We start from the raw sequence: 23,783 nt of genomic DNA, 5'->3' as shown, positions 1-23,783 counted from the left end.
TTAAAAAAAAAAAAAAAAAGGGTGCTCAACTTCAATCATAGGAAGAAAATGAGATACCTGATTTTTTCTTTCTTTCTTTCTTTTTTTTTTTTTTGACCTGTCATGTTGCAAAACGATTGAACAGCTTTGTAACACACTAGACCAGTGGAGGTATGTGGTTACAGGTACACTTATACATTGTAATTGCAAGTGCATATCCATATGACCCCTGAGAAGGGCAAATTACCAAGTTAGAAACATGCATACTCTCTGACCAGGCAATTCCACTTGAAATTTTTTCTACTGATATATTGCACATGTGATCATGAATATATAGGATCCTCTGTTATGGCCTTGCTTAAGTATTAGCAAAAGACTAGAAATAATCTAAATATCCACTAATAAAGGTGGGGGCTAAACACATTAGGGACTTTCGCAAGATGAAACAGTATGACATTAAAACAAGATGAGGGGGTGAGCCTGGGTGGCTCAGTCGGTTAAGCATCCAACTTTAGTTCAGGTCATGATCTCACGGTTCATGGGTTCGAGCCCCACATCGGACTCTCTGCCATCAGCACAGAGCCAGCTTCAGATCCTCTGTCTCCCTCTCTCTCTGCCCTTCCCCCTCTGCCTCTCTGTCTCTCACACTCTCTGTATGTGCACACTCTCTGTCTCTCAAAAATAAACAAACTTTAAAAAAAACAAGATGAGGAACACTGTTATAACTATTGAAGACAGTAATTGAGGAAGTTTAAGCAAAGTTTAAAAAATTACACAACTATGTGCTACTACTTCTGTAGTTTTGTTAAGGAGCATAATATATATTTGTATGTGTACACAATATTTCTGAAAGAATATTCTAGAAAGAATGCTAAGTATGGGTTAGGGGAGTTAAACTGAGTGGCTGGGGATTAGAAATGGAAAGGAGACTCTTAATGGCACCATCGTAAATACTTTGCTATTTCAGAACCATGTGAATAAATAAATGAAAGTAAATTAATAAAAATAAGGGATATGAGTGGTACACAAGAGAGGAAGGAGAAATGAGAACAAAGGAGGTAGTTGGACACTCAAAAGCATCCTAACAAACATTCTACATGTAGAAAAGTGCAAAACCAGAAGGTAGCAACTGACCATCACAACCATGACCTACAGAACAAAGCACACTGAATCCAATTTATATCTAACATTCTGGGGGCACCTGGGTGGCTCAGTCGGTTGGGCATCCAACCTCAGCTCAGGTCACATTCCCAAGTTTGAGCTCTGCGTCGGGCTCTGCACTGACAGCTCAGATTTGGGATTCTGTTTGGGATTCTGTCTCCATCTCTGTCTCTGCCCCTCCCCCACTCATGCTCTGTCTCTCTCTCAAAAATAAACATTAAAAAAATAAAATATTCTGCTTACACACACAAAATAGTAAAATAAGATAAATATAAATAAATAAAACATTCTGCTTGCTAAGGTGAAACCTTGAACCATTACATTACATAACAGTTTTCAGCAGCGTGAACAAAGTTAAGTCCGCTTTCTTGGTTAACCTTTAAACCAAATATTCAATAAAGCCAAGATCTTTTTTTTTTCATTCAGTTATTGAATGCCTCTATTTGTCAAATTCTGTGGCTACAAAGATTAAAAAGCCTCTCTGTGTTGGCTGATGAAAAGAAATGCAACTGAATGGTTACAGTGCCTGTGGGAACGGCCACAGCAGAGGAGAGGTCAGGAGAGGCTACCTCATGGAACAGGACGTGGGTACCCACCCCTCCCTTCCGCCGGGGTCGCCTGGACCCTTCGTAAAACTCAGGATTGTGACCTTCCAAGTTCAGCTCTCGGATATTTGCAGGATAATGGCCCCGAAGAAAATGCACGGAAATGTCTTCACGCAAAAAGGAGGCCCCTTCCTTAGAAACCAGCTTTTGTATAAAGGCGAATGAAAAGGCCACCAGCAACACAAGCTGAATAATGAGGCTTTTCTTTACAAAGCCTGGCCGAGACTCCGTCAACACAGAGGTTACACCGCCACTGCCCGTCCGAGACCAGGTCAAAAGACAAAGGGGAGAAAAGGAACAATTCTCTTCAATGGCTTCACTGAAATTTCCTGTAAGACGCTCAGCCCAGAACCAGCAGGAGGCAGACACAGAAAAGCTATGTTCAGAATTCACATCCAGTGTCCAATCCGGAGCAAACTGGGAAGAAACTAACAGCACTGGGTTTGTCATTCCCTCTCCCCAAGCCTATAGCCCTTTCCTGGCTTTTGGAGCCTCCTGCGCAGAGAGATTTCTGCCTCCAGGGAGGAGGATTTCAGAACCAACGCAGGAAAGTCTTAATCAGTGAACTGTTCACTCTTCCCTGGGCGAGGAGTGTAGAATAGCAAGAACTTGCCGGGAACGCAGGAAACCCAGGCTCAGATTCCAGATACTCTAACTTGTTCTTGGACCCTGGCAAGTCATTCAGACCTCACGGACCTTATTTCTATCCACTGCCACATGGAGACAATGCTCTTTGCTGCCTCTGAAAATAGTTTGGAGGATGCAATGAATGCGTATTGTACATTGTGGGCAGCACTGTCAACTGGCTGACCCGATGTCATTCTCCTCCCTCTCCTCCCCAGCCCGTCTCCATTACAGAAATAACCCACATTCCCAGACTCTTTTGCACGTATGTGCAGCCATGGGATGCAGCTCTCACTGGAAGTCAGAAGCAAGTTTGCTAGAAGACTCATTAGGTAGGCTTCGCTTTTTTGGATAGAAATAACATCGGGCTGGCATGGCTCTCTTCCTTCGCTTCCTTTAAGCCTAAATAAGAGGGGATGCCCTGGGTCTGCAGCAGCTATCTGTGCCCTTGAGAGGAAGACCAAAAGAATCACAGTAATATTGGGGCTCCTGGGTGGCTCAGTCAGTTGAGTGTCTGACTTTGGCTCAGGTCAGATCTCACAGTTCGTGAGTTGGAGCCCTGAGTCGGGCTCTGTGCTGACAGCTCAAAGTCTGGAGCCTGTTTTGGATTCTGTGTCTCCCTTTCTCTCTCTCTGCCCCTCCCCTGCTCACGCTCTCTCTCCCTCTCTAAAAAATAAACTTAAAAAAAATTAGAAATAAAACAAAACAAAAGAAGAATGACAGATATGCCAGCCCCAACATCTTAGGCCACTGAGCCAGCCATTGCTCACCCAGTCTGTGTAAGCCACTATTAGCTGGGTTTTCCCCTATTTGAGCAGGCTAAAGTATGCCTACGTTTGATTTAATCCACATTAAAGTGCTGTGTGAAGGTCTATAAAAGATAAAGAATGATCATGAACTGAAACACTTCGGGGACAGCACAGCTAAACAATTTGAAAGGGATGCATCTCAAGCACTGGAATTTAAGGCACAGTAACTGAGTTACTTTTGGGTGGGTGGCTTTGGTTCATGCCTTTTAAATATCAACCAACTGCTCAGAATATCAAGTAGTGTGACTCATAGGAAACACACACACACATTTTGGAGCCAGAGAAGCTTGGATTTCATTTCTGGCTTGACCACTTACTAGCTACATGGCTCTGTGGCAAGATACTTAATCTCTCCCAACCTCGGTTTGTTCAACTACAGAAATTTAAAATAACGTCAACCTTGTATGGTTATTAATGAGGCAAGAGCTGCTTGGCGCACCCTAGTAAAAGCGACCCCATGAATCAGTCATAGTATTCCATGAGCCCTCAAGAGGGTGAAAGCACATGAATTCAATGTTAACTTGTGATATAAAAGGGAAAGTTAATCAAGGAAGACAAGGAAGGGAATTGGTAAGGACGGACATTAAAGTCAGTGTTGCAAAGAGTTCTAGAAGCTTCCAACGTACCTATTTTTGAAAGAATTCTTACCATTTGCTCAAATTAGAAGTTTCCCAAATTCTCGTCTTCTGACTTAGACAACAGCTCTCTGTCTACAGACCAAAATCCTAGAACTGAACGCTGAGGTCCAGTGATGGCTATCCTAAATCTACACCCTGCTGCACTTAACACATAGTTAAAATCTTAACCCCCTTTCACCTGGCTTCACTCAACTGGATTCACACGTTCTGTGGCCTCACTTAGGCATTTTACACATGTTGATGTATTGCCAGGGAATTACTCTCACAGGGTTTTGCAATTTATGTAAGCTCACTCTCAAAATTACTTGTGAACTTCTCCAGAAAGAGGGAAGAATTACTTTTCCCCCCACCTGGGTTCTCCCCATGGTGATGTCACAGAAAGCACTGAGGCAAATGGCCAGGGACTCGTGTTCTAGGATCTAGATTCTGGCAGATTTAAGTTCTGCTTGACTTTCTACCTGTGACTAGTTCTGTGACCTCAAGAAAATTGATTGAACTTTCTAAGCCTCAGTTTTATCATTTAAGGAGGGTCTAATCAGAGCATCTCTCTCACGGTGTATGACAGCACCTAACAAATGCTAATTTCTTACATAATAATTAATTTCAGTTTCTGGGTTCACAGTAGGCCTCCAATGAATGAATGTCCTTTCTTTTTTTTTTTTTTTTTTTACATTTATTTATTTATTTTGGGCGGGGGACTGGAGGGAGCAGAGACAAAGAAGGACAGAGAGAGAGAGAGAGAGAGAGAGAGAGAGAGAATCCCAAATAGGCTCTGTGCTGTCAGCACAGAGCCCAATGCAGGGCTCCATCCCACGAACTGTGAGATCATGACATAAGCTGAAATCAAGAGTCAGAGGTTTGACCGAATGAGCCACCCAGACTCCCCTGAATGAACGTACTCTTAATGCATTAAAGGTGGAGTAAGAAGAGATGGACAGACACACTGACATCACTGGTTGTAGCTACTGGAAAGGATAAAAATCCAGATGAGAGGAAATGAGAAACTGGAATAAAATTCCTCCATGGCCACTTCTTTACTAATTTTTCAACACACTTATGTGAACTGTCGATCCATGCTGAAAGGTGTCCTCACATCATTTGGAAGGTTGATAAGGAATAAGTCCTAAGCAAGTAAAATAAATATGGTGAGTCCTAAAGCTGTGAAATAACTGAAGACAAGCCAACTCAGTTGATTCAAAAAATATAACTCAAACTGATAAAAACCGCATATTTTCATGTAAAGCATTATAGTAATTATTGTTACTGGCTAAAATGTGTTATCATCTCCTTAGTTATTTTAAGCACTTAAAAAGCTAGCTAAAAGCCAGTTGCTTTTATTATTTCATTTGCCCTTATAACAGTTCAATTAAAGCACAGACAATTGAAAGAACTTGGCCAGGGTCATGTCATGAATTACCGAAAACACCTGCAGCTCAAGTTCATGTCTCACAGCACTCACATCATTTGACAGGGGGCAGCCAGCTGAACTGAAAGGTTGGGTGCAAATCAAATATTTATAAAGCAAATAAACGCTTAGCTGCTGATTGACATTATGATTTCCAAAATGTCCCATCTTCACTCTCTGATGATCCTGGGTGACAGAAGCTGCTTGAACACTTCTCCGGCAGAAGCAAACACTTAAATAAACCTGCACGTTACAGCCAATGCCCTGTGGTAACAGAAACACATTACTTGACTCAAAGTCAGGCTTTCTTCACTTTACATAGTCTTCATCCGGGACACTTTCTTCAAACTTAGATTATACGAAGCCTCAAACCGTCTACAGCGCTGGAGATGAAAATGTGAAAGCTGTTTTAAAGTATGCTCAACTTGCCATATGTTAATAGGGCCAGGCATTGCTATATCCTGTTATGTGTATTCATTCATTTAAAACACATAACCTGGGTGACTCAGTCAGTTGAGCATCCGACTTCGGCTCAAGTCATGATCTCATGCTTGGTGAGTTCAAGCCCCGCATAGGGCTCTGTGCTGACAGCTCAGAGCCTGGAATCTGCTTCGGATTCTGTGTCTCCCTCTCTCTCTCTGCCCCTCCCCTGCTCATGCTCATGCTCTGTCTCTCTCTCAAAAATAAACAAACATTTAAAAAATTTGTTTTAAATAATAAAGAGGGTAGGTGCTGTTATCATTATCCACATTTTAAGAATGAATTAAGTGAGGCTTGGGGTTAGAGAATGAGCCAGGGTGGTATGGTTTTAAAGGACGGGGTCAAGAGATGGACCCAAGCAATCCTGTGCCCACGGGAAGAAGACTGTTGCTCACATCACTTACTTAGCCAGTCATAAAACAATTTTAAGGGGGCACCTGGGTGGCTCAGTCAGTTGAGCTTCCGACTTCAGCTCAGGTCATGATCTCATGGTTTCCGAGTTCTAGCCCCGCATCTGTGCTGTCAGCACAGAGCTTACTCCAGGTCCTCTGTCCCTCTCTCTCTGCCCCTCCTCCTCTCATGCACATGTGCTCACTCTCTCTTTCTCCCAAAAATAAACACTTAAAGGGCACCTGGGTAGCTCAGTTGGTTAAGCACCCAACTTCAGTTCAGATCTTGATGTCATGGTTGGTGACTTTGAGCCCCGCGTCAGGCTCTGTGCTGACAGCTCAGAGCCTGGAGGCTGCTTCTGATTCTGTGTCTCCCTCTCTCTCTCTCTGCCCCTCCCCCCCCAAGCTCTGTCTGTCTCTCAAAAATAAACATGTAAATAAGTAAGTAAATAAAATAATGGGGAAGGAAATAGCAGATTGAAGGAAGAGAATTGATTTTCATTTAGTAAATCAGTTATAGCTGACAGTAATAGCAGAGAGGGAAGACCTACAACACACTGAGCACATACATACATACACAGGCAGTGAAAGACAGATACAAAGTCTCAAAGATCCAACAGTCCCCAAAAGGATACCACTGCATTATGATACAATCTAGTACCTCATGTTCCAAAACACATGATGCAGACTTGAACTTACAAGTCTCCGTGAGATTTAACAGATCGTCTTTTTGGAGGGAAGAGAACATAAAACCATTAAAGCTGGGTCTGAAATGTTTTTACCTGGATCATTAAAATAAAACTCAATGCAAAATAATTGATTATAATCTCCCTCAAAATTCTAAAATAAAATGAGTCAAGGGGTGCCTGGGTGGCTCAGTTGGTTGAGCAACTGACTTCGGCTCAGGCCGTGATCTCCCTATTCGTGGGTTCAAGCCCCGCATCGGGCTCTGTACTGACAGCTCAGAGCCTGGAGCTGCTTCAGATTTTGTGTCTCCCTCCCTTTCTGCCCCTCCCCTGCTCGTACTCTATCTTTCTCTGTCTCTCAAAAATAAACATTAAAAATTTTCTTTAAAAGAAAATGAGTCAGCCTAGAAGCCCATACATAGGTAAACTACCTTTCGGGGATGGGGGGGAAGCAAAAGGCGTTTTCAGGCACAAAGAGGAAGAGCGACAAGGCATACTCAAGAAGGAAGACAAAGAAGAAGCAAATGGAACCCAGAAGGAAGGAGCCTTGAGAAGCAGAGAAGTCAGCATGGTGGTAAGGTTAAATAAAAACAGACTGTAAGTGATTATTGTCATTAACATCATCATAATGATTAACCTGAATGAGGTTGGAAAAGCAAGATACAAATAAAATCCTGGACATCAATAACATAGATAGACAGGGGCACCCAGGTGGCTCAGTGGGCTAACTGTCCGACTCCTGATTTCAGCTCAGCTCATGATCTCACGGTTTGTGAGTCCGAGCCCCGCAAAGGGCTGTCAGTTGTCAGCACAGAGCCCACTTCAGATCCTGCCCTCCCTCTCTCTCTGTCCCTACCCCGCTCATGCTCTCTTTTACTCTCTCTCAAAAATAAACATTAAAAACATAAAAATTAAATTTAAAAAAATAGTAACAACATAGATGGACAGTGGCAGGGGGATTGGAAGGAAGGTTTCTAAGGGTTGTTACACTGCAATTATAAGAGGAATTCTGGGGGCGCCTGGGTGGCTTAGTCGGTTAAGCGTCCGACTTTTGCTTGGGTCATGATCTCGCGGTTCGTGGGTTCAAGCCCCCCGTCGGGCTCTGTGCTGACTGCCAGCTCAGAGCCTGGAGCCTGTTTCAGAGTCTGTGTCTCCCTCTCTCTCTGACCCTCCCCTGTACACGCTGTCTATCTCTCTCTCTCTACTAGAAATAAATAAAAAATTCAAAAAAAAAAAGTATAGAGTAACCACTAAAAGAGAGGAAACAAATTGTGTAACATCTAAGCTGTTAGAGGAAAAAAATAAGAATTTTTTTAAAAATCCTCACATCACCCAACAGAAAGAAAGAAAGAAAGGCAAAAATAGAAGCAGTGAGAAAACATTACAAAGTCAAAATAAATGTCAGAAATAGGTACCAAAATATCCACTGCTATTGTTAATGTAAGTGAATTAGCCTATACGTCCAAAGTATAATGTGGAGTGAAAGAAGAAAGCCCGCTGTGAAATAATGGGCACAGCACAGCATCTCTGTGAAACATACAGAATCACAAATACTATAGATGGGTTATAAAGATGTTAACATTTAGGGAACGCAGGAAACCATGAGCTGGAAGGTTGAGCACACCATTCTGAGTGGCAGGTGTCGCTACAGCCAGGAGGAGGAAAATATCACTTGGAAGAAAATGAAGTATTGTTCATCTTTGGCTGTGATGTGCTTTTTTACCTACGAGACATAAAATCTGGAGGGGAAAAAAAAAACCCCAACACCAACCCCTACTGCTGACAGGCAAAGAGTGAGGGAGCCTCTGGGAAGGAACAGCTCTGAAATGTCGGGGAAGCTCTTCTGAGACTCCCCCCTGGTGGGGATGGGGAGGAGGCCTTCAGGCCTTTCTTTTCTTTCTTGAGTACACAAAAAAGGTTCTGTTGGAACTGAAGACAGGGAAGAAGATGTGAAGTAGGAAAGTCTCCAGAAAGATTCTTTAAGCTCAAGTTCTTACCATCTTAGCCACTGGAAAAAACATCCCAGAGGGACACCTGGAGGGCCTGGTCTGTTAAGCGTCTGACTTTGGCTCAGATCATGATCTTGCAGTCCATGAGTTCGAGCCCCACGTTGGGCTCTGTGCTGAAAGCTCGGAGGAGCCTGGAGCCTGCTTCAGATCCTGCCTCCCTCTCTCTCTGCCCCTCTCCCACTCTCTGTCTCTTTTTGTCTCAAAAATAAACATTAAAAACAATCCCAGAAACTCCATGAAACGAGAGCCTGAAGTCTAAGTACAAACCCCAGAGAACAACATTTTTAGTGTTGTACTTTTTTTTTTAAAGTGTTTCTAAGCTAAGCCCTCAAAGTTAGTTCCAATGGAGCATTACAAAGCACGTTAAAGCCTGCCTGATGACAGTCAAGGTTAAGCACAAGTGCACTACACTGTAGCTTAGTGTTTAATTCCCTAAAGCTCCCTTTTTAAAAAACATTCTCCTTTACTAGTCTGTGGCTGCCATGTGGTGTTATATTAATAGTTACTTTCCTGGTTTTAAAAACAAGGAGACAAAATAAACATTAAGTGGCAAGTCTGTTACAACTAGCCATGCCTGTAATTAACTGTAATTAAGTCCAAATTGTGACTCCCAGCTCAGAACACCTGCATAGTAAGACCAATCAGGCAGGGCTGGTACTGGTGATTTTTAATACAGCGTATCAATTTGTATTCTTGGAATTGAAGCCCGATAAATTATCCTTCTTACTGCTTCAGTACAGAGGAAATCCTCAGGTCATGATGAAGTCTGGTCTTCCCCAGAACCTGTGGGTGGTCCATTTTCCTGCCCTAACACAAGGGGAAATGAAATCTATGCAGTCATGCTTGGATTCCACGATCACTAACTGGCCTGACAGAGAAGTACTGCATCCTAAAGACAGGGTAGAGAAAATAAGGAAGGCAGGAAGGAAAACTCCACGGACTACTCCTCGAAGGAAAGGTCTCCATCAAAAAGAAAAACCAGCAACCTTGCTGATGATAAATCACTGGTGGTAAATAGAGAGTGGAAGCTACCTGTGGCAGAATCATCCTGAGAGAGGCGCCTGGGTGGCTCAGTCCGGTGAGCATCCGACTCTTGATTTCCACTCAGGTCATGATCCCAGGGGCATAGGATTGAGCCCACAGCAGGCTCCGTGCTGAGCATGGAGCCTGCTTGGGATTCCCTCTCTCCCTCTCTCTTTCTCCTTATCTACCCCACCTGCTTGCTCACTCTCTCTAAAATAATGAAAAAAAAAAAAAGTTCTGAGGCAAAAGGAATTTGCTCCTTACCTTACATATGATACCACCTGTCCCTTAAATTCCTTAGGTGTTTATACTAAGGACACAGATTAAGAATGAGAAAGAGAGGCACCTGGGTGGCTCAAGTTGGTTAAGTGTCCGACTTCAGCACACGTCATGATCTAATGGCTCATGAGTTTCAGCCCCACATCAGGCTCAGCACCAGAGACTGCTTGGAATTCTCTTTCTCTCTGCCCCTTGCCCACTTTCACTCTCTCTCTCTCACAATAAATAAATACACTTTTAAAAACATGAGAGAAATGTCACTCATCTTTCAGATGGCAGGAATTTTAAAGTTCCCTATGTCTTTCGAACATGTTAAATTCAAAACCGAGGCTACAGCCACAAACTGATACTGAGGATACGTGATCATTACACTGGCAGAGGAGATACACAAATCTGAGGAAAAACAAAGAAAGAGAAAATCAGTTTACTGTATTTTCCTACATTCTAAAGTTTGGGGAGGTAGGAGCCTGGGTGTTTCAGTCGATTGAGTGTCTGTCTGACTTTGGCTCAGGTCATGACCTCACAGTTTGTGAGTTCTAGCCCCTCATCGGGCTCTCTGCTGACAGCTCGGAGCCTGGAGCCTGCTTCAGATTCTGTGTCTCCCTCTCTCTCTGCCCCTCCCCTGCTCATGAGTGCTCTCTCTCTCTCTCTCTCTCTCTCTGAAAAATAAACATTTAAAAAAGAAAGAAAGAAAGATTTCAAATTCAATGGGACAAACATTTTGAGCCCCTATCCCAAGTCATCCTGCTGTGGAGACACAAAATCAGGGGCGCCTGGGTGGCTCAGTCAGCTGGTCATCCGACTTCGGCTTAGGTCATGATTTCATGGTTCGTGAGTTCGAGCCCCACGTCAGGCTCTGTGCTGACAGCTAGCTCAGAGCCTGGAGCCTGCTTCACTCTCTGCCCCTCCCCTGCTCACGCTGCCTGCCTCTCTCTCTCTCTCTCTCTCTCTCTCAGAAATAAATAAAACATTAAAAGAGAGAGAGAGAGAGAGAGAGAGAGACAAGATCAATGAAATAAGTCTGTGATGTCCAGGACCTCACTCCCTCACTCTGTGGGACAGCAAACTCCGCAAATCAACAGTCAAACTGTGTGGAAAAACCTCCACGACACTCAAGCCATCGTCTCAGGCATCTCACTTCTGCCTGCTTCACCCTCCTCACTAAGATAATACGACTACTTCAATAAGTTATCATATGATTACGAGTGCTTCAGCACAGTCCTTGGTGCATGAAAAGGGCTAAGCAGATATTACCCAGGGCATCATCATCATGATTTGTAACAGTATCAGATTAGTACTAGTACACTACAAGATGCTAATAACAAAGGAGAAGGACAACGGGGTCAGGAAAAACTTCCCAGAGAGCAAAACCTGAACAGGGTCCAAAGACAGATGGATGGAGGTAGTATATTCCAGTTAAAAGGCACAGCAGCACATACAGAGACACGGAAAACCGAAAGATAGGGGTGCCTGGGTGGCTCAGCCAGTTAAGCGTCCAACATCCGCTCAGGTCATGATCTCACATTTTGTGACTTTGAGCCCCGCGTCGGGCTCTGTGCTGACAGCTCAGAGCCTGGAGCCTGCTTCGGATTCTGTGTCTCCCTCTCTCTCTGCCCTTGCCCAACTCATGCTCTGTCTCTGTCTCTCTCAAAAATAAATAAACATTGAAAAAAAAACAAAACAAAACCGAAAGAATGGCCAGGCTTTGGCTCTCCCAGCAGTTTAGGTTGGTTCCAATGGTGTGTGTGTGTGTGTGTGTGTGTGTGTGTGTGTGTGTGTGTACAGGGCTAGAACCGGGTGCTGCTAATAAACAATGAGGCTGAAGGTGTGGGAAAGAGGAGATCACAAAGAACCTTCTAGGCCCCAAGAAGCAATATGGTTCAATACCCCTACCACTCACTATAGGCACTGAAGGTGACCCTCATGACTGACAATAGTTAAATCAAGATAAATACGTATTTCTAAGTTTCAAATATCAAATACTAGGGGCGCCTGGGTGGCTCAGTTGATTCAGCATCCGACTTCGGCTCAGGTCATGATCTCATGGTTTGTGAGTTCAAGCCCCGTGTCAGGCTCTGTGCTGACAGCTCAGAGCCTGGAGCCTGCTTTGGATTCTGTGTCTCCCTCTCTCTCTGTTCCTCCCCTGCTTTCACTGTGGCTCTCAAAAATAAAAGAGGATTTTTAAAAACTTAAAAAAATGTGAAACAGTAAAAGAAAAAAATTAAAGTTTTAGTCACCAGGGTCTAACATCTATTTCATGTTGTCAGGAAAGGAGAGATGGAGAGAGAGGAGAAAAAAGGGGAGGGCATAAAGGATGGGAAGGAAAAAAATAAGAAGAAGATGGAAAAGAAAGAAGGAGGCATATGCAGGCACACAGCCATCCATGTAGGAGAGCAAAAGACCAGTGGCAAGACACTTTAAATCTTCAGACTCCTCGATTTTAACAGTAAATGGTCAACTGATCTGCACACCATTACTGTTAGAAGCTAGAGCATTTCGCCACACCACATTCATTCAACACTAATGCAAACAAACTTCCTAAAACAAAACAACATAATTAGAGGACAGTTTCTTTGATGATTATTTTTGAAATGGAGTAACTTCTTCATGCAAAGGTTCAGACCTGACGTGCACAGAGAAGGAAACATAAATGATATATTTAAGATGACAGAAAAGGGATGGCAAATACAGGTCACCCAGGCAGCTGCTCACTTCCCTGTCCTATACTCTTGACAGACAGGAGCAATCAATCAAGGTGCTGACCAGTCCACCCTTCTGTGGGCTAAAGAATCATTCTTGACGCCATGCTACAGATGGTGGCCACCAAGTGATGGCAGTTGATGTGAGGAAACCTATTTGCCACATCCAACTAGAATAACAGAGGTCTCCTTCCCAAGAATCTTTCCCGGGACTACCTATCATGCCAAGTGGTTTGGCTGAGATGTGGCTCCACTAGGGAAATATGTGAAGAAGTTGCCGAGCCTGAATTAGGGGGTTAAGATGGGAATCCCAGAGTGGAGCACAGGCTCAGATACCATCCGGATTTTATTACAGGCATCAGCGATCCTTTACCTCACCTTCATGGATAATTGAGTATTGGCTTCAATCCCATCTCTGTGGATCTTTCTAAACAACCATTGAGAGACAGATGAAAAAGACTAAATGAGATATATTTTATGGGACGATTAATTATAGATAAAAATAGTTCTACCACAGTCTCCTTGAATCAACTTTGGTGAACTAAAAGTAATATAATGTAAAATTCAGAAGAAATGACCTCCCTCACATCCATTAATGGAAGCCAAATATTTGGACATACTAAGTTTTCAAGTGCTTACTTTCTGTTATGGTGATCACTGACATGGAAAATGGTACTTTTCCCATCTATTCCAGATAAAGCCATATCCAGCAGTAAAGGCTGTGTTGCAAAAAGAAAAGAAAATTTGAAGTCATAGATCTGAATTCGAGCCTCAGTGTTGCTACTCAGTAGCTGACTAAGAATTACGATCTTGGGGCGCCTGGGTAGCTCAGTCGGTTAAGGGTCCAACTTAGGCTCAGGTCATGACCTCACGGTTTGTGGGTTTGAGCCCCGCATCAGGCTCTGTGCTAACAGCTCAGAGCCTAGAGCCTGTTTTGGATTCTGCTCCTCCTCCTCTCTATGCTCCTCCCTGACTCGTACTCTGTCTCTTTCTCTCAAAAATAAAGACATTTTAAAAAAATTACGATCTAGATGAAATGAGACAATGCATAGAAATATACTCAGCACATGTGCCTGTTCACAGGGAGTACATGACACAGGTTGCTTATTTTGATACATACTAGTTATTTTACCTTTCCAAAGACTGGACATAAAGCCTGCAGCTAAGAGATCCTGCCTTCTCTTTTACATTGCTGAGCAATTAGTCATGTCTGTGGTCTTCTGTTCCTATCCCCAACGCACTGAAAAGCACTAAGCGTCCTTATTAAGTCTTCATTATCCTTCCTTTACCTCACCTTCCCTTCTAAGGCCATATGTATCCTCAGGCAGTCAAGCTTTGGCACATTCCCTAGGGAACATCACTTTATCTCATTATTTCCTTTGTTGCCACATCTACTTTTTGAGATAATTCCCAAACACTATATGAGATAATTACCAAATTCAGGATTGACACATACAGAGTTCGCTGTAGCCCAGAGTCTCTCATTCGGGAACAGGATGCTCTACTGAGAAAATCTACCCGGGCCCTTCTGATAACTGGGCTAACCACAAAGACACGTGTCTTCTACTGGCTGTCACAGATTGGCTATTGTAGCTTCACATCATGGAAAACTGGAAAACACTTTGATGAGACACTCATCTGAACCTCAGCTATGATACCCATGAAGGCTCACATGTTCACCAAAATGTCACTCAAGCAAATCTTAGCCAAGGACACGACCCTAAACACAGACAGCTCAAGCAGAAGGTCTGAACGGGAGCCGCTGATCTCTAGAGATGCACGTGTGACCAGTATCTTGACAGCAGATGTCATCTATCCACTTGTTTCATGGCAGAAAGCTGCAAAAACGGACCAGCTTGTTAGGCAACAGAACTCCAGACTCCTGAGAGACAGAGAGGAATGGTCTCCCAGGAGGCTTCTCTCCATTGGCTTTCTGTCTCTAACATCCAGAAAGAGAGGCATCCGTGCTATGTGCCTGAAAGCAGTTCCTTGGGTCCTACTAGCATGATTGTATGAACCCAGAGAACACAAACACCAATTCACAAAGGAACGTGAGACCAGAGATCTATTAGTTTCCCCATAGGTGGTGATAATCTCATGTGGACCCCATGCATCAGACAATTAAAACTTGAACTTGAGTTCAGGCTGGCAAATATGCACTACAGACAACAATCTGCCTCATTTACTAACCCTCCCAAATGGCTGTCTCTTACAGAAAGGATCAGAGGGCAGAGCCAACTTGGAAATACTATGGATGCCAGAGATGGTCACCTAATGACTGAAAAGCTGGGAAAACCCATTTATAAAAGCCATGAAAGGCACGGACTTTACTGCGTGTGTGTGTGTGTGTGTGTGTGTGTGTGTGTGTGTTTTAATTTTTTAATGTTTATTTATTTTTTTGAGCGAAACAGGCAGAGCACAGCAGGGGAAGGGCAGAGAGAGAGGAAGACACAGAATCCAAAGCAGGCTCCAGTCTCTGACCTGTCAGCGCAGGGCTCCACGTGGGGCTCAAACTCACAAACCGTCAGATCATGACCTGAGCCAAAGTTGGATGCTCAACCGACTGGGGAGCCTGGGCACTCCTACTGCAGATTCTTAATAAAGGAAAACATATTCCATGGCCTTCCACTCCATTCCACTGTTCAAACCATTTCCAAAGTCTCATTCCAAGTCATGATTAAAACATGGGAAAAGTTATATACACGAGAGAACATGAACTTCACCATTCACCTATTAATAGGATGACGGTCTGTATTCTCTAGCAGACAAGGCTCCAGACCCGTGAACATTCTCGTATTACATCAGGTTAAAGAAGCATCTGTACAACCAACAGATTGGCACAAAAAAGGGGATTTTCAACTTTTCATATCTGTGGGCCCTACTCCTGGGCTCCCAGGGAAAGCTGTACTAAACATTTACCAAGGTCAAAAATGAGTCAGCAATACTTTCAAGCATGGGCTCTGTTTCTGCCCCGAGCACACACATCTGCTTCATTAAAATAATAACCAAAAAGGAGCAATCTGAGCACAAAAGATAAGAACAAGGAAGAGAAACTTCCCTAGTTTCCTTAAGATTAAAGTCATACACAGCCCTGCATATACTAGGGACTTAAGAGGAGGTCTACAACTTTCTGAAATGTCCTTTGTCTAACGATGTGTAACTTTTTATGTAAAAAATTGTATACAAGCCTACACCAAATTCCTTTGCCCCAACGCTTTTTCTTTTTTTAAGCCTTTTAATGTTTATTTTTGAGAGAGAGAAAGGCAGAAAGTCAATAGGGGAGGGTCAGAGACAGAGGGAGACACAGAATCCGAAGCAGGCTCCAGGCTCTGAGCTGTCAGCACAGACAGAGCCCCACATGGGGCTCGACCCCACAAACTGTGAGGTCATGACCTGAGCCAAAGTCAGACGCTTAACTGACTGAGCCCCCTAGGTGTTGCCCTAAGCTCTTTTCCTTATGAAGGTTGTGTATCCAGAGCAGCTGTCTTAACTCAGGCTCTAATAGGACCCTCTTCCTCTTTTTGAAAGTCTAAAAAGTGTGTTTATTTTGCATCGACAGTATCCCTACTTCCTCCCATTGCCCAGTACCGTGCTGGCACCATTAGGAAGAAAACAGGGACAGGACTAGGTCCTGCCTCACCCTACGCTGGTCCAATTCCATAAGAACAATGGAATGGAGCATACATACAATAAATAGTGCAGCCTGTGATGCAGCTTGAGGGCAGAACGCTATGGAAATACCCTTGAGAGGCCAAGCACAGGCAGAGAAAATAACTCCAGGAGGCCTTGACACTCAGTTGTACAGAATGACCCTAACTGCAAATGTGACTCAGGAAAGGAAGAGAATCGAGAGTCTGAAGTAATCACAGGAGGCTTCCCAGAGAAGACAGTGTTTGAGATGAACTGAAAAAGTTACAGGGTATTTTGCAAGGATCAGGAACTAAATGAGGACCATCGTAGTGGGAGACTCTGTGATCATCTTGCAAGTCCCAGAGAGGCTCAAACAGAGGGGCTCTGCAGTCAAACACAAGTATTGGCAGCTACCTTATCACCTATTAGAGCCTCCTGATTCCCAACCTGCTCCTAAAATGCTCAGCGCTTCATAAGCAGAGCACTGCTGTAAATCGATAGATTCATTTTCACATTCTTGCAGCCAAATCTACACAATATGTCTCTTTTGAGAGAGGTACAAAGAACAGAAACAAATGCATAGCTACAGCTTCAACCAAGGATGCTGTTTCTGCCCTGGGGTCCTTGGACCCAACAACTGTAGAAATGAAGTTGGACCCAAAATTTAAAGACACAGGCAAAGCATCATTAAGGCAACAGGTGCAGCTGAAGGGAGATGTAGTCCAGATAAAGGTGTTAGACCAGCTCCCCAAGGATGACTAGGGAATGTTTCAAAAGGGCTGAGGTGGGAACTGAGTGGTGTCTAAGCATGTGGGGGCAGGGAATCCCAGGAAAGTAGGCACACAGGCCCAGTTGAGGGAACTCGGGCTTCCTCCATCCTAGGTTTCATTAGCATGTTAAGTCTCTGCCTCTGGGCATGTTTTTTTAGCATGAAAATGAGGGGAAAGTTGGTGGAAGGTCAGATTAGGTGGCCATCCTCTCCTAGGCCAGTCTGAATGGGTCTGGGTTTGCATACTCTTTGGTCTGCACTCCCCTCTGCAAGGGAAGTGATACCAGCCAGCAGGGAGTGTCCTGGGGCTCACAAGGCTTTGTCCCCAAGGTCCCTGACTGGCTCAATAGATCTCACTATACTTTTATTCACTTTAACATCTAGCTTTTAATTCACAGTGAAGCTGAATTACAAACAGGGAAAGCTAAATTATTGTAGTGGCATAGAAATTTTGATAGAAAAATACAACTGAGTAGAAAGGGCTTATGCTAAGGTAAGGTGTGTTTATTAAACTACTGTTAGTATTCAATGGTCCTACTGACTTCTCCAAGACAGGCTGTTTTGCATACATGGTCAACTATTCATCAGTGGATTCAGAAGCAGAAGTAGCTATGGCTGTCCCCATTTCTTTTTAAAATTTTTTTAAATGTTTATTTATTTTTGAGAGACAGCAAGAGACACAGCATGAGTGGGGGAGGAACAGAGAAAGAGGGAGACAGAATCTGAAGCAGGCTCCAGGCTCTGAGCTGTCAGCACAGAGCCAGACACAGGGCTCAAACTCAGTCACCTTGAGATCATGGCCTGAGCCGAAGTTGGACGCTTAACCAGCTGAGCCACCCAGGCGTCCCCTAAGTGATAACATTTTTGGCCTAGCTTTTCTTTGTAACCATCATACACCTACTCTGATCCCAATGACAGTAAACCTAGTAGTCACCTACCCAGTCCCTGTATCTTCATCTTTGAAATGGGGTGCCTGTTTTGGATTCTGTGTCTTCCTCTCCCTCTGCCCCTCCCCCACTCACACTCTGGCTCTGTCTCTCTCTCTCTTGTTCAAAAATAAGTAAACATTAAAAAAATTTTAATGGCATCACTTATGTTAAGGCCCTATGTCAGCAAACTAAAACTTCATACATAACCGAACTGCAGTTTCACCATCCCCCTCCCCCATGCTTCAACCAGCCAGACTGGAATTTCCTGGTTAACACTAGGAGGTAATCCCTTGATAGACCCCTTCCAATCCCCTTAGGAGGGAGACCTTGCCTAAAGCAATGCATTTCCTGCTAATTCCTTCCTTCTTCCTTCCTTCCACCTCCTTTCTACCTTTAAAAACCTTCCCTTTTGAGGGCACCTGGGTGGCTCACTCAGGTCATAAGTTCCTGAGGTCCAGTGCTCCAAGGGACTCCGTGCTGACAGCACCTGCTTGGGATTCTCTCCCTCTTTCTCCGCCCCTTCCCTCACTCATGTGGTCTCTCTGTGTTACTCAAAATAAATAAATAAACTTTAAAAACTAAATCTATAAAAAAATAAAAACCTTCCAATGTGTACAGCTCCTTGGAGTTCCCCTCTACTTGATGGCTGGGATGCTGTTGCCCGATTCATGAATTGCCTAATAAAGCCATTTGGATCTTCAGACTTATTTGGTTGACCTTTTTTTTTAAATTTTTAATGCTTATTTATTTTTGAGAGAGAGAGAGAGACAGAGCATGAGTGGGAGAGAAGCAGAGAGAAAGGGAGACACAGTTGAGCATCTGACTTTGGCTCAGGTAATGATCTCGCAGTTGATGAGTTTGAGCCCCATGTCGGGCTCTGTGCTGACAGCTCAGAGCCTGGAGCCTGTTTTGGATTCTGTGTCTCCCTCTCTCTCTATCCCTTCTCTGCTCCTGCTCTGTCTCTATCAGTCTCAAAAATAAATAAACATTAAAAATTTTTTTGTAAATAATGAGTATCTCAAAAATAAACATTAATTTTTTTAATAATGAGTTTAAATAAAAACCAAAGTAGAAATTTCTAAAAGGGGCTTTATGCATTCCTCTGAGATGATTCTAAGCTTATGTTGTCGGTCTACAGTTTTAATATATTGTACAGTACACATATGCAATGTTATACTGCAATCCATAATTTCATGGGTATTATTATTAAGATGAAGGTATAAGAAAGGAATTGACTTATACTATTTTTTAATGTTTATTTATTTTTGAGATAGAGAGAGAATGAGCAGGGGCAGGGCAGAGAGAAGAGTGGACAGAGGACCTGAAGCAGGCTCTGCACTGACAGCATGGAACTTGATGTGGGACACAAACTCACAAACTGTTAGATCATGATTGAGCCAAAGTCGGACATTCAACCAACTGAGCCACCCAGGCGCCCCAAGAAGGGAACTGATTTAAGGAAATATACTGAATATAGGAGATAAATAAAATACTATAAACATTAATACAGAAAGAATATAACATAATAAAACATATGGTATAACTTATACTATTTATTATCTTAATATATTTTACAGAGATCATATAGTTTATATAACATTTAAAATATACTGTATAATGTATCATTTATAATTATTGTTTTATGGTTTACTTAGGAGGTTAATAATATACATTGTACTATATATACTGTATATTATACTATATATTGTATACATTACCATATTGTGCTATTATATACAATATACTATTTCATTGCAGTGTAATATATGAATATATAGTTTATAAGGATCAATACATATGTTATACAAGTGATGTGTAATTATATGTTATATGTTAATACAGTGTGTGTTATAGTACAACATAATATAAAACATAGTATATGATATAAATAATAAAATATAAAATAGTAATTCCATGTAAATACAGTAGAGACTTTAGGAGAACCAGGGAAAGGTGAAGTTCAGGAGCTAGAACTGAGGCATTTAGAAAGGTTATAAAGCAGAGGGGATAATACAACAGGCACTAAGGAGGAAACATCTTTAGGGTCCTGCGACGCCATTGGATAGTGGAGAGCTGTGCGGGTGTGGGGGAAGGGGTGGGGAGGACAGAGGCAGGTCCGTCCCTGGAGCCCTAGGAGGCCAGGGGACCCCTTTGCTAGGAAAGCAAATGTAGGGGGCAAGGAGGAGGGCTGCAGGGGGAGTGGGAAGGGCATGCAGGACTTCCGGGGGAGGGTCCAGCAGGCAGCTGAGAGGGGAGAAGATAATCTACAGGAAATAGAATTAATCACAAGGGAAGAAAAAGAAGCAAATGAATCGATTACACATTCCAGACCTAAAGAAAATTTCCGGAAAAACAGACCTAAAGAGAAAAACCAACACTCTGTACTGCTTCCCAACTTCCTGGGTGATTTTTTTACGGCAAAATAGGGGGTTAGAGAACAGTCAGCCACAAAGCACTTGCTTCAAAAGAGCAAACAAATGAGCTTCCCTTCTTTGACTGAGGCCAGCCACACCCACGGTGTCAGGAGCCGGCAACCACCCCCAGCCCAGCTGTCCGGAGCCTCAGTTATGGGACACCAGGCTGCAAACAGGAACATCCCCTCCTTACTGGCCTTGTCCAGGAAAGATCCTGAGGTCCCTGCTTAGAGTCCCAATGGAAGTAGTTTCTGCTGCAGCTGCTGTCCTCACACGGAGGACAGAGCTCTAACTCCATTACACCATTTCCCCTCAATCCCACAAGTGCAAGATCCTACAGGGAGCCTGACAGCTTAAGTCACAGTAGACCTTCCCAGGTGGCAAGCAGGTCTACCTGAATAATAAGCCTAAAATCAGAGCAAATGCTAAATAAGCTTTTGACGTAAAGGCAGCCTTTGTTGACCATCCCGCTCTCCAGCTCAAGGGTTGGCGAACTTTCTGTAAAGTACCAGAGTAACTATTTTTTGACTTTGTGGGTCATACAGTCTCTGTTGCAACAACTCTACTCTGCTGGTGTCGCTAAAGCCGCCACATACAATTTGTAAACAAATGGGCATGGCTGTGTTCCAATAAAACTTTGTTTATAAAAACAGCCAGACTGGAATTGCCCAGGAGGCCAGATTTGGCCCACGGGCTATGGGCTTTGCCAAGTCCTTATCCTAACGAATCAAGTATTTGCCTTGTCTGCCCACATTCTCCCTTACTGGAACTAGGTTCAGCTGCCTTGAAATCTATTATTACCTTTCCCCATCTCCACTGTGAGTCCTGCTAGACTCTAGGTTCTGTTTCCCTGCTACAGCCTCAGTATTTTCTTTCTTTCTTTCTTTTAATTTGAGAAAGAGAGGTTGCAAAAGTGGGGGAGAGGGAGAGAGAGAGAGAAAGAGAGAGAGAATCCCAAGTAGGCTCCATGCTGAAGCCTGACACAGCTCGATCCTACAACCCAGGGATCATGACCTGAGCTGAAATCTAGAGTCAGATGCTCAGTCGACTGAGCCACCCAGGAACCCTGGTTTCTTCTTAATAATAGTGATGATGGAAGAGTAATAACAGAAGGAGTTAACCGAATGGCCGTTTACAATGTTGCAGTATTCTGCTAGATTCTTCATAAACACTGTCTTACTGAATCCTAATGAGATAGGTGTAATTATCATATCCCTTTTACAGACACAGAAACTAAGGCTGAGAGGGGTCTGGTTTTTTTTTTTTTTCTTTTTTTTTTCATAGTCATGCAGGGCAAGGCCAAGTTTTGACTCCAGTCTGTCTGGATACGGAGGCAGGATTCCTAACCATTTCACGGGCAGCTTCCCAGCACCTGTGGCTGCCTAGACAGGTGTCCGCCAATGGCTGTTCCTAGCCTATCCTCTGGGGGGCGCATCGTTGTGTCGTCGCCCACACCCCACTGGACAGTGATAGGCCCCACCAAATAGCATCTTTCCCTCCAGGCAGCGACTCCTTTACTTTTCACTTTTCACACAAATACAACTGCCAGATAAGGTCCCACTCTGATCAGAAAATGTTAATGTTTGTAAGCCTATACATTAGGGATGCCTGTATGTCATCTCTCCCACAGCAGTGATGTCCCCAAGGGTATCAGAGATCAGCCTCTATCCGCAACTCTGTGTCTTAGGATCAGAGTTGGTTAGGGAATCCTGCCGTTCCTGGAAATCTCAAAACACAGCGTGTGTTCCCCCAGAATATTCCCACATGGGAACAAGGCTAGGGGAGCTGAGGGGAATGGCTAATGTAAACACACCCACGGGGGCCTCAGAGATTGCTGGGGAGGGAAGCCTGCTTCTCAGAAGAAAGGATCCAACAGGAACATTTAAAACAATGTCAATGAGATGATTTTAACATTCTGCTCATCTTCTTGGGAAGGGGGGACAGACTGTAGTCCTTCAGTGGAATGCCCCCCACTGTGGTTAAGAAGAAGGAAAAAGGGTAAAGATCATCAACTTCTCTGACCCCACTGTAAATGTACAGGTCATCACTATACCAAGAGAGGAGAGAGGATGTGAGAACAAATGAATGAAAATTCACACGCAGGATGGGAATGCAGCTAGAGCACGCATCACAGGGGTGTCTGAGCTCAGCACCTCCACCCCACCAGCCTCCCGACGATCCCCTTCCTTTGCAACTGCTGAATGTGTTCCCATGTGGCAATGTGTCCTAATTCCGGTCTTGAAAATGAGCCTTCATCCCACTCTCCATCACTGTGAGCACCTCCCTGTGGCCACGTGCACTCCCGCACGATGGTAACAGGGAAGACCTTCTGCAGCAGAACAAATGTTTGCCACTGACAGGGCTGTGTGGTGCCAACCCAGGATATTCTCACCCAGGCGTGAGGGACTGAGTCCTACGTGTATGTCTGCTCTCCCTCTGGGGCCAGGTACATAAAGCTGCAATGAGACAGACTTGGATTCATTAGTTTCAAACAGCTGCTAGTGAAGCAATCTGTGTGCACAAGGTACCAGACTAAGCAAGCTCGTGAACATGACAGTGAGTGGGCTGCATCCTCATTTCCCCAACGAAAGGGACACCCAGGGGACACATCAGGGATGTGAAGCAGAACACAGCCAGAGCATAAGGGAAAAAATGGGTGTGGTTGTCACGGAAGACGAAAGAGATTGTGTAAAGTAGATACACTGAAGAAAACAAAAAATACAGAAGATGGAACCTTTCTAAATGATATAAGAAACCTATCAGAGCCAATCAGTGAGTTCCAAATCAAGAAAAAAAATTTTTTTAAGTTTTATTTATTTTGAGAGAGACAGAGATAGCACAAGCTGGGGGGGGGGTGGAGAGAGAGAGAGAGAGAGAGAGAGGGAGAGAGAGAGAATCCCAAGCAGGCTCTGAGCTCCAGTGCAAAGCCAGACGTGGGGCTCAAACCCACAAACCCTGAGATCATGACAGGAGCCAAAACCAACAGCTGGATACTCAATCAACTGAGTCACCCAGCACCCCAAGCAAATTTTTAAAAAAATAGTTTTCATCCCTAAATGCAAATGCTATGGCTTCCCCAACCCCACAAAAAACACAAGCATATAAGAGATTTCTCTTTATATTGCTACTGCTTAATTTTTGAAAGTCTGGCCAAGCATACTTTGATGAAGTATCTCTTTTGGTATTGGCAAATGAGAACAAATAGTGAGGTTCTGGACTGAAATTCTAATGAGAAAGAAGTAGAGATTCTATTCA

At 43.6% G+C, this 23,783-nt stretch overlaps 1 protein-coding gene across 2 annotated transcripts in view; it reads right to left on the bottom strand.

The window, feature by feature from the left end:
* Window positions 1–23,783, bottom strand: part of KCNN2 (potassium calcium-activated channel subfamily N member 2) — a 215,890-nt gene that overhangs the window by 126,039 nt on the left and 66,068 nt on the right. Inside the window, exon 1 of one of the 2 annotated variants that reach the window (XM_039254650.1) lies at window positions 3,805–3,822. The exons of the other annotated variant lie outside the window; for it this stretch is intronic. The gene's annotated coding sequence lies outside the window, so the exon portion shown is untranslated. Of the gene's footprint in view, window positions 1–3,804; window positions 3,823–23,783 lie in introns of those variants that run through there. 2 annotated transcript variants of the gene reach the window in all.

This window comes from Hyaena hyaena, unplaced genomic scaffold (assembly GCF_003009895.1).
Source record: "Hyaena hyaena isolate Hyena2069 unplaced genomic scaffold, ASM300989v1 scaffold_499, whole genome shotgun sequence".
Lineage (NCBI taxonomy): Eukaryota > Metazoa > Chordata > Mammalia > Carnivora > Hyaenidae > Hyaena > Hyaena hyaena.
This window is presented reverse-complemented; position numbering and strand designations above follow the sequence as displayed.